Consider the following 11,164-nt stretch of genomic DNA (forward strand, 5'->3'; position numbering starts at 1 on the left):
TTATCCCATTCTAACAGTTCGTGGAAATAAAAATCAACGGGCTTATGTAACTTCCAGTTGGCGAACAAATTAACGCAAGTTTCCAGCGAATGAAACGCGAATAATGAAATTACAGGAATACCGAGGAACGAACTTTAAAATTCCTCGTATCGATCGAATCGACTGTTATTCATTGAATTTTCCAGGATCGCTGAAATAGGATAAATCTCACGGGCTAAAGAATTTCCAACGATATGAAGGAATTAGGTAACGTTGTCGGAGAAGAGTGCGCGAATATAATACAATACCTTGGGAAAGTATAATGTTTCTTTTAATAATGTAAATGGAGTGAAAAATATTGCGATAGGAGCGAGCGATGGCTGATTCTGCGTGAAAAACCGAGTCGAAAATGTGGAATAAAATTTGCAAAAATTTAAGTATACCAGTTAGATCTTCAAACTCGATTTTATCGATAACGAAACGTCGGATGAAAAAAGATTAATTGTAATAAATTATACCGGGTGTTTTTCCTATCTTTCATTTTTTTCACGTAGAATCATTCTGTTTTTTTATCTATTGGCCAAAATCTATAAAATTCACGTGGCGATCAACGTATTAATGCATTCTGTGAATTAAAAAAAAGATATAGTTTAACGTAGAGTAATCTTTGCTATTGCGATAGCGATGGAAATTTCATTATCGAGATTAATCGTGACTTTGTTGAAAGTCTGATCGGCGCTATAACGAAAGAGTGGTTAGGCGAGGGGAATCACGGCGTGGAATGGAAAAGCGTGCGAAAGTAGTCTCATAATGTAATTAATGATCGAGGAATCGAAATTCTGCCGTATTTTACAGCGAGGATAAGAACTACTCGAGCGACAATCGAATGTCACTTAAGCGTTCTGGAGATGGAATCAATTAGTACCTGAGTGGCGTTAATTCTTGCGCGAAGATCAATTCTCGCGAACTATTCGAAAAATAAGGATTAAAAGGTTTTTACATAGGAAAGCGTAGGATTGAAGCTTAGGATTTAATTTTGACGCGAATAAATGAAAGTTTAAAGATCGAGATTTAATTGAAATAAAAGTAGGATTTTTAAGTTAAAAAACGTCAATAATTCTCAATTTTTGTCGCATATGAGGTATAGATACAAGTCTTTCAAATAATAAAATATTTAACTAACGTTAAATATTTAACTATAACGCGAAAGTAATATAAATGTAAATGAATATCGAACACTCTGAATTATAACGTCAATTAATATCGCATGCTAATTAATATTTATGAATCATAAGCGAAGCATGATGGAAAATCGAAATTCGATATATATTTTGAAACTTAAAAATAAGATCGATAGGATGAACATGAGCTGGTGTATACTAATTTTTTATTCAATGAAAAATAATAGATACGAATGGTAATAATACTGCTTAATTAATTTTTTAATTAACAGATATTATGTATATTATGTTTACATATATGTACATAAATATAATTTTCAACGAATAATATATATGTTATTAATTTAGTTCTGGACACGAGTATAAAATTTCTCGATATGTCACAAATTTTCCCGAACGTTATTTTTCACATTTAAATTTGTAGTTGAATACTACGGGTATATATTTCTTATATCCGTTGACAAGTTTAATAAAACTATTTTACGCTATGGATTCGCTTGTTACTTACGGCTTCTTTAAACCAAGCGATTAAGAGATGGAATAAAGCTAAAATTACGTGATATAATATGCGCGTATACTTCGTGTGCCTGACATTACGAGCATCACGCTACTTACAAAGGAGATTTTACCTTGTATAAATCATACTTTTACTTTAGCAGCATAATAAATTTTATCCGATTACTTGAAAGCTGCTTGTATTCCGAGTTATTAAGCATCATTATAACAACGAATGGTGTTGATAATTCTCTAATTTATTTAAATTTCCGAATTAACATAAAGTGTTACGTAATTACTTTATAAATGTCTTAGAACGTTATAAAAATTATTTTATATCGAATCTTCCCTTAGAGGACGTGGACAGATAAATATGAAACTTCGATGGAACGCATCTAACGATTAAATATCAGATATCTATGAAATTCATCTAAATGATTAAATATCAGATATCTATGGTATTCATCGAACGATTAAATATCGAATAATATGCGCAATATAAAATAACAGTTAGCAACATTTCAATGTTACGGATTAATTGAATTAACTTTTAAATCGAAACACAAACGTGTTAACTACGGTCTGCGGATTAAAGCGATTACAACTTTTTCCTTTTTCTTTTTTTTTTTTTTTTTTTGATAGGAAAACTTCTACTAATACTTCTGTGTAAGCCTGTGAGGTAAACTTCGACTTCCAAACTAACTTCGTAAGCTATAGAACTAAAACAGAGTAATCGTAATGTGATACGAATAGTCGGAAGAAATTTAACATTTATTTAAAAACTATATATATTTATTTAAAACCCGCTATATTGCAGAGTCTTTAACTATATTTTTATGAATCTGTATAATTTTTTAGAATTTTAAAAGGAAATATATATATATATTTATATATATATATAATATATATATATATAGAGAGAGAGAGAGAGAGAGAGAGAGAATGTTACAAGGAAGTGATCTAAAACTTCGTAAATTTGTAGTACATGTTTAATGAGAGAAGTAGAAAATGTCTGATAAGTGTAGATCCTAAAATTAATCCCGTTTATTTGATATGCCGTACCTTTTATTTAACATTTAAATCGAACGTTTAAATGGAACCTTCGATAGAATAGATGGAAGAAACGTGTCCAATAAAATCTCCTCCATCATGTGATTTGATTTCATTGAATTTTTCTTTTATGAATACACATAAAGAGAATTCTACCTATTGTGGACACACGAAAAAATAAATAAATAATGCATGTCGTGCAATACCGGTTACAGAAGGAATAAATAGAGATATATTTATGTATTATCCACAGATGGCAGTTGTACAGTGACTACGAAAAGTATTTAAATAATATGAATATAGATATACCGTACATGTATTAAACTTGGTATTATTTCATGGTACTTTCATACGATTACAAAGATTTGATATTGCGAAAATGAAATATAAAAGCTGATAGGAAAACGGTTCATTGGAAAATATGGACATGCGCAAATATTTTCTCGTACCCGCGGTATATTAAAACAGAAAGTCAAATGGAATATTTTTTATCAATGCGGAAGAATATTTTTCTCTTTTTCTTGCCCAGGCAATTGCATTTCAAATATTCTATAACGTTGATTAAAATTTCCTTTTCTCTCGAGTGAGTGCTATAAGGTCAGAAAAGACACAGACCTTTTCTTTGCAACTTGCTGCATATAAAACTGCGCCCTTTTACAGGCAGCCATGTATATTCCAAGCGTGATGAAGGGATTAGATCATCGTATCGTAAATTATGCTTACTTCCAACCGCAAAGGCAGACTTTCCATGTGCTTGTCCCTTTGCTTTGAGGGTCAGCGAACTCTTCGCTCTATATGACAGAGACAGCCTAGAATCCAGGGGGAAATTTGAAAGTCAATCAAGGAAGGAACTGTAAGATGGACAGGGCAAGGTCTCGTAGAAATGCATGAGATTCGTTTCTCGCAAATTACGAGACACGGAAACGTTTAAAGTCATCTACAGACGGAAATCTGTTCAAGACAGTCGCGGTAATGTTTCTACGTTATATTTCATACGTTAAGCCTGCTATTATTTAAATCTGTTCTTTGAAATCGAGTAGAATCAAAGTAGCTGAAGAACTACAGCCGATAAAATTACGTTTAAAACTGAATGAACAATAATTTTTACTTTCGTTACGCTGTTGTTATCGATTATCCATTATTTCTTACGGCAAGAAATGGGAACGTGCTTAATTTACGATAAAAGCGAGAAACGGTACGTGAAATATTTTTCACGATAAATTATTTTCATATTATTTGAAATAATTTTACGCTTCCGCAATGTAAGTGGCGAATGTAATTGAACAAGAATCATTTTTAATAAATGTAACAGCTATATCGTAAAGTATATTGTAAAGTGTTAATTCATAAAGTTACGTAAAATTATTGGAAATCTATGTACGTAGGTATGTTTAAATATTTCATTCATGTTTTTATTCCATTGAATTGCAAGTTATATAAAATCGTTTCATTAATAGTATACAATTAAATAATATAAGAATTGTGAATTAAGAATATTGCTTATTAATGATATAAATAATTAAATTAGTAGTAATATATACTTAACACGTTCTTGTATTTTGTTATTAACGCAGAATTAAATGGTTGAAAAATTACAATTATTTCACTCTTCTTTCAAGATTATTTCAATCTCGATCTCATGTTTTAGAAGGGAAAACTATGATTTTTGTTCTTAAAAAATATCGTTCTCTAATAGTCTGCATCAGAATCATGATTATCGTAAATACAACTATAATTGTATTATTGAAACAACGTCATCGACGAGTTTCTCAAACTACATAGATGCTATTGAAACAAACTACATACGTACATAGTAAGTTTATATGAATATTAAACATAAGAAACTTCGTTTGACTTGATTTCGTTGAAATCAGCTTGTCGAAGTGCATCATAGAAACAAGTCACGTCGATCAAAGTTGTAGCGCAATATCCACTAGACCGTCATTAAAGTCATCGTTGGTACATTAATAGATGGTATCATACAGTTAAACGACATGTCATAATATTCTTCCATCTAAACCATAATAGTAACAGACTATTTTCTACAGACTAGAGGCATTTCATGGGAAAATCATATAAATTCTTAAATACAATAATGTATAATACACGTACGTACTTATATGAACCAAGTTTGTAAGCATAATTTATGGACTACGATAAATACGTGAAACAGTTTAAATTCTGTATTAGATTCGAAGAAATCTCGGATAAATCAAAAGATATTAAATACTACAAAACTGAGAGCATTATTAAGGATTAAGATATGATTTTTTGGAAGATGTAAATATAATTTATCGATAGTTTCAAAGACGAAGGTCAAATAAATCTAATTACTTTGTTAATTACTTTGTTGCTTCGTTATAAAACTAACAATTATCTTTTATCTAAAGGATACGTTATAATACAAAGATCCTTAAAATTATTCGATGGAATGATATCCTATTGATATTAACGCTGGTTACCTACTTTTTAACCCATCGTTTACAGAGAACAGTTTATTTATCGAATCTATAAACTTTTTTGCCCGCATCAGAGCTTTCATCGACGATTTATGACGTACATGGTGCAATAATGCCCAGTGCGATTCTCTTTAATATCCCACGTTGCATACATTCTCGTACCGATTACACAAATTGTTTGAATTCAAGAAACTCGAGATCACTATACCGGTATAAATTTGTTATTTACTTGACCTGAAATATCCTTTCAGGTTTGAAGTGAAGTTGAAATTCTTTCAAATAATCTTTGACTTAAAGATGTTATTTATAGTTTCGCGTTTATCGATATTGATTCCCTAAATTCAACTGATTTTATATGTACACGCTATTTATTTTACGATTTAAGCATTACATGCTAATTTAAGTATTATTTACATACCAGCTACTTGAAATCCATTTAATTTCATGTAACTTAAGTAATTACAGAACAAGGTTTAACTTTTACGCTAACTAAACTCAAAATGTCCATGAAGCATGATTTGTTTCTGGAAAGTCATTTAACTATTTTAACTAACGAAATGAATAACGAAAACTATCGATTTTCAAAACTTTATAATATAACGGAATCGTTTTACATATTTGCGGAGAAACAACACAACAGTTTTCGTCTATGAATACGAAATAAAAAATCTAAATAAAAATTATATTAATCTTTTCGGTACGAGTTGTTTTTTAACATCGATGGTACGTATACAGCAGTAAAGCATGTGCGTGGCCTGAATACATTTCCGGTCTCTTTATAACGATTGTGAACAAATAATGTAAAAATAACCTTCAAAACTATAACGTATGTTTCAAGATAAAGAAAATAATCACAGACTTCGCTGGATGCATAAGCATTCGTAGACCACATCAATGGAATTTTTTCTGATGAATATGATGTACTTCTCCTGTAGGAAAGTATGAGATGACTTGTTTGTTTGTAAGAAATGTTCAAGAGCAGTTATGAAATCATTTATGGATTTCACTACGTTTTACATATTCGAAACTTTCCATCTTTGCATTCCTTTTCTGTCTCTCCTTTCTCATGAATACTCGAATACATGATTTTTTCAAATGTAATGAAAAAAAAATGTTAATTCGTATATTACAAAACTTCACAAAAATAATCGTAAGAATCTGTTCTATTTTTTCCCGTATATTTCCTTGTTTGGAAAAAGGAATAATTTATGACTTGTAATTTATAAAATTACACTAATAATATTAGTCTACTTGTGCAAGATGGCTCCCATACATATATTTGTTATATCAGAAAATATAGACCTAACCAAACAGCAATATTACACATTTACAGGTTAACGTGCGTATATATGTAGTACCTATTTACAAGTATCACAGATTACCTATCGCAAAAGTGCGTAGGAATGGCACTTCAAATAATGAAAAGTAAGAAAACATATAGACTAAAGTAAAGTTGTAAATCTGAACTACAGTTCAAGTTATACAAGGCATGCAAACCTTCTCTTGAAACGTCAAGCGTGTGCTTCGATATACGATATAAAGAAACATAACCCGCGAGAAAAGCTATATAGTACATACCACACAGATCCTCCGTCGCAATCTTTGTCAATATGCGCAACGAAATCGGCAATTTTCGCGCCGCCACTCAAACACCGTTTCTCCCGTTTTGGGTAATTGAATCAAATCCAGATCATCCATGTTTACAGCGAAGCAACACGTGAGACCGCCAAAAGTGCTTTCCACCCCCTCGCATAACTGACATCGGCCGTCCGTGGATCCAACGGAAGGATTTTGAACGTTGGAGAATGCGTAACGCTGATTGGCTATTGGGCTCGGGGTCGATGGTGGAAGGGGACGCCGGGTCGCGACGAGCCTCGCAGTACCGCTTCGACTGTGAACGCGGTAGGAACTGGATCGTTTATATTATAAAGCTCCTTTATCGTTCGGAACGATTACATTCGAATGTTTTTTCAAGCGCTAACGACGTAATCGACGTTTGGTAAGCGATTAGTAACCGCGAATCCGTGTCGATTCGTGGATGATTCTCGAGCTATTTCGTGCGTGTACGTGACATTAAGTGGCACGTAAACAGGTGCACCTATTCGCGTAGCGCAAGAAACGAATCACGGAGGTCGTTGCACGTAATATCCACCGACAGACGGGACAATTCGGGTGCACGATCTATGTCTATGACTGTGCAGTAGCGGATACTCTTCTCGACCACTTGTCTGTCACCAACCGCCACTATTGTCTCGCGAAGACCGAGCTGTAAATCTTCGTTGCTTATACTGTTTTCTCGGTGAGTCTTAATTTTTTACTTATTCGGTGGTATAATAATACCGTTATAATGAAGTAAAAGTTTTTGGATATGTGATTTCTTGTAACTTTGATTGAAGAGACGCCATCATTATTTTGAATATCCCGCCACTAGCGAGGGAAACATAATACAGAATGATTCTTTCATTTCCTTACATTCGGTTTGGTAATTTTAATCCTTTTCTCCTTTTTAATTCGTAATTTAATTGTGAGGACATATGCTATGGAGCAATTTTTGTTACTTTTAGCATCGTAGCTTTATTTGTTAAGACTGTTGAGCAATACGATTGTTTACTTTATTTTCTGCCTAGTTTGTGATTGCTTTACTTTTGAAGACAAGTATTTTGGAAATATAAACTTTTACATATTGGTATAATATTGATATACTTGAGATAAGCTTGTTTATGCTGTTAGTGTTTAGGATCGTTTATTTATTAAGGTTATTGTAATCATATGAACTAGTGTAAAATATATAAAATGTATAGTTCTATTTTAATAATCAATTTTTAGTGTCTTTAGCGAAACGAATTGATTCGTATTAAAAATGTCGTCTAGTGAATAGGAAAATAGGACACTGAAGGTTTAACTAATTTAAAACGATTTAGTTATTGAAGATAGTACTTGTTGAGCAAATGAATCGCTAAGTTGTCATAATGCTACAAATGATACATGCTTGTTAAATGAAAATTCATCGACTTTTCATTTTTCCATTCGTTTAAGAAACGTGTTATCCTATTAGTTTATTCCATTAATCTTTATAATGATATATGTAAACAAAAGTGTATAAATAATAATAGGAAAATGATTCTTTAACTTAAATGTCACTTACTTAATGTTTTATAGAATGATATAAGTATACTACTGATAAGATTAATTAATTGAGAACGGAATTAATGCTGTTTACTGTAATCAGAGAGAAAATGGATTAAGGAGCGAGAAGATTTCGAACGTAACGAAATTATTTGTTGATTAAATATCTCCTCCAACCCGACAAGCAATGCAGGTTATTACAAATAGTTTTTACTTAATTTCCAATTAGTTATCGTATCTATAAGGCGTGGTTAAAGTTTTGGTACATAAATTTAGTTTGCATCGTATTGTACCGATTTATTTATATATCCTTTTTTATGTGATTTATGTTATCGAGTTAGGATTATATTAAATCATTAATAAAATGAAAGCAAAATGGAAATTCAAATTAAATAAAATAGAATTGCATTAAAATAAAATGAAATAAAACTGAACTAAAGCAAATTCAATTAAATTATTTTTTTTTGCTTGCCTATGGGATTCTGGGATTATTAAAATTCCTATTACGTACTCGTATTCTTGCTAATTATTAACACAACGAATGAGACTATTTCTTCGGTTATATTAAATACGCAATATCAATTACGGGTAATTAAATACACTATTCGAACGTTCTCCACAGAACTCTTGTTATTAATACATTATGTAAAATTTGAAACCAATTCGATGTATATATAGAGGTTGCAAGGCATTTATTGCAAACATATGCTTAACGAAAAATTAGTATACAACATTAGTAATAGTCTCAAACATACAATTAGTTGCGGTAAATGTCCTGCAATTCCTACGTACATTTTCATACTCGTTTGAAATTTTAATAATACGTTAATCTTGTCACAGTATCGATAGGATATCAAGATATTCTTAATAATATGTACACAAGGAGTTTGCAGGGGTATTCAAATATTTTCGCGAACCACTGTAATTCAGCACGAGAGCAGAAAATTCCAGATTTTTTAGTTCTCGATCAGAGTGAATGTTTATACAAGTAACATTCGCTATCTGTGTCCATATTTACCGAACATTTCCATTAAACCTGCGCCAAGCTCGTAGAATGCCTCAGGTCGTATATGAGACGTCAGTTTTATCAAACGAAACGGGACCAGCTAATGTTTAATCTCGTAAACTGAAGTTGCCAGCAGAAAAGTACGGTTCTATATAGTAATTGACGAGGACCGTGAAACGCGAAAGACGAGAAAGAATCAAAAGGCGGGGGAATACGACGAATCATGGCAATCCATTTTATTTTCCAGCCATCGATTAACGGCCAACGTTTAATTTTATTTCTTTCCTGAAACTCAATTAGAATCGTCGCGACAATCGCGAAAAACCGCAGGCAAATCTGCCAACGTATCGATCGTAGCGGGCGCCAATCCCTCTGCGTTAAATGAAATAACGAAATTCAAGATGTAAATTTCACGAAACTTTTCCTCTCGGATCTGTTCGCCAGTTAATGCTTCAAATACTTCTCCAGAATATAGCTATTTGCTTTTAGCTGGAGAGCGGAGCGCTACTTCGCTTAAACGTGAAACAGCGAGGATTAGGTATTTCAAAGACACTGTCTATGGAAATCGCTGAAAATTCCAGCCATTTAATTTCACACTGACCTACCCCTGTTTTGTAAATACTTTACGAGAGGGCGCTGCTCGTTACCATTTTGTGTAGTCACGAAGCGTCTAATCTTCGAAGGAGGATCATCTTAACAAGATACATCTCGGGGTCGATATTATCCGAGATGAATAAAAGTTTTTCGATTCTTGATATTTGATTTTTTAAGTAGAATTTTCCGTTGATCCAGGCTTGAATCTTCTTCTTTTTCGTCCACCCGAATGCTTATTATTAGATGAGAATAATAGGAAGGTGTTTCGCAACATCAAAGACAGCAGGAAACGAGCTAATAAAATTGAAGTCGCTTAGCTCTTAATATATTTAGTATGAGTAATTTTTTAAATATAGCCATCTATTAGCGTGCGTTTGAACCTTTTTCTTTTTCGTGCACCTGAGTGTTTTTTATTAGACCGAGTGGTACACGTACCTAGGAAGCTTTTCGTGCTTCGCAACTTCAAAGTAAACAAAGGACATTTGACGAAGTCAACAAGCGACGAGTTAATAAAATTGAAATTAAGATAGACAGAAAGACAATACGTGTGTAGTACCTTTGTGGAAGATAATATAAGATGGAAACGTATTTGACGCAACAGAAATATCTTTCTGCGAGTGTAAGAGACGAGGAATCAATTTAGCAAAATAAAGTTATCGAGTACCGGATAAAGTAACTTTAATAATCTTTGTTTCTTATATTCTCGTGAATAATAATTCTTTAGTCGATAGTTTCATAGATATTTAGAATAATATCTACGTATATTTCAAATTATTTATAACTGCATAAAAATCCACGGTTTGTTTAATCGTATAGATAAATACATAGATACGTCGAAGGTTTATTTTGAAAATTCATTAGAAACCTAAGAAGTGAATTTACGAACTGCACAGGCGGATAAGTTTGAACACGAGGAAGAGGTGTGGTTCTTGAGTTCGATGATTTTTCCAAGTAACGGTTTTAATTCACGTGCGAATGTTAAATTGGAAATCCTTTAAGCTCTACGCAAATTATACACACGGTTTACACAATAAATATTTATAGAGGTGAAAATGATCTTTAAAACAATCCTTCGTATTAAAACCAAATATTTGAGTAATTCTTAAGCCGAAGATCGCGTATACAAACATTGAATATATTACATAGAGGAAACGTTGCAGAGTAACGTAAAATAATGTTCGTGATACAATTAAAGGCCGCGCTTAAACTAACAGTTCGATCGGTAAAATTCATTACCTTTTAAAAATTCAAATCCAATTAAACAGAATCCAACG

The 11,164-nt window shown here is 32.2% G+C and overlaps 2 long non-coding RNA genes across 2 annotated transcripts; both read left to right on the forward strand.

The window, feature by feature from the left end:
- Positions 1-3,234: 3,234 nt before the first annotated feature.
- On the forward strand, positions 3,235-3,590 carry LOC117208142. The gene is made up of 2 exons (XR_004487633.1): positions 3,235-3,288; positions 3,366-3,590. It is a non-coding gene; the product is annotated as an uncharacterized LOC117208142 (long non-coding RNA).
- Positions 3,591-5,796: 2,206 nt separating this feature from the next.
- On the forward strand, positions 5,797-6,276 carry LOC117208143. Its single transcript, XR_004487634.1, has 2 exons — positions 5,797-5,887; positions 6,003-6,276. It is a non-coding gene; the product is annotated as an uncharacterized LOC117208143 (long non-coding RNA).
- Positions 6,277-11,164: the final 4,888 nt, after the last annotated feature.

Source organism: Bombus bifarius, unplaced genomic scaffold, assembly GCF_011952205.1.
Source record: "Bombus bifarius isolate JDL3187 unplaced genomic scaffold, Bbif_JDL3187 scf7180000008056, whole genome shotgun sequence".
Classification (NCBI taxonomy): domain Eukaryota; kingdom Metazoa; phylum Arthropoda; class Insecta; order Hymenoptera; family Apidae; genus Bombus; species Bombus bifarius.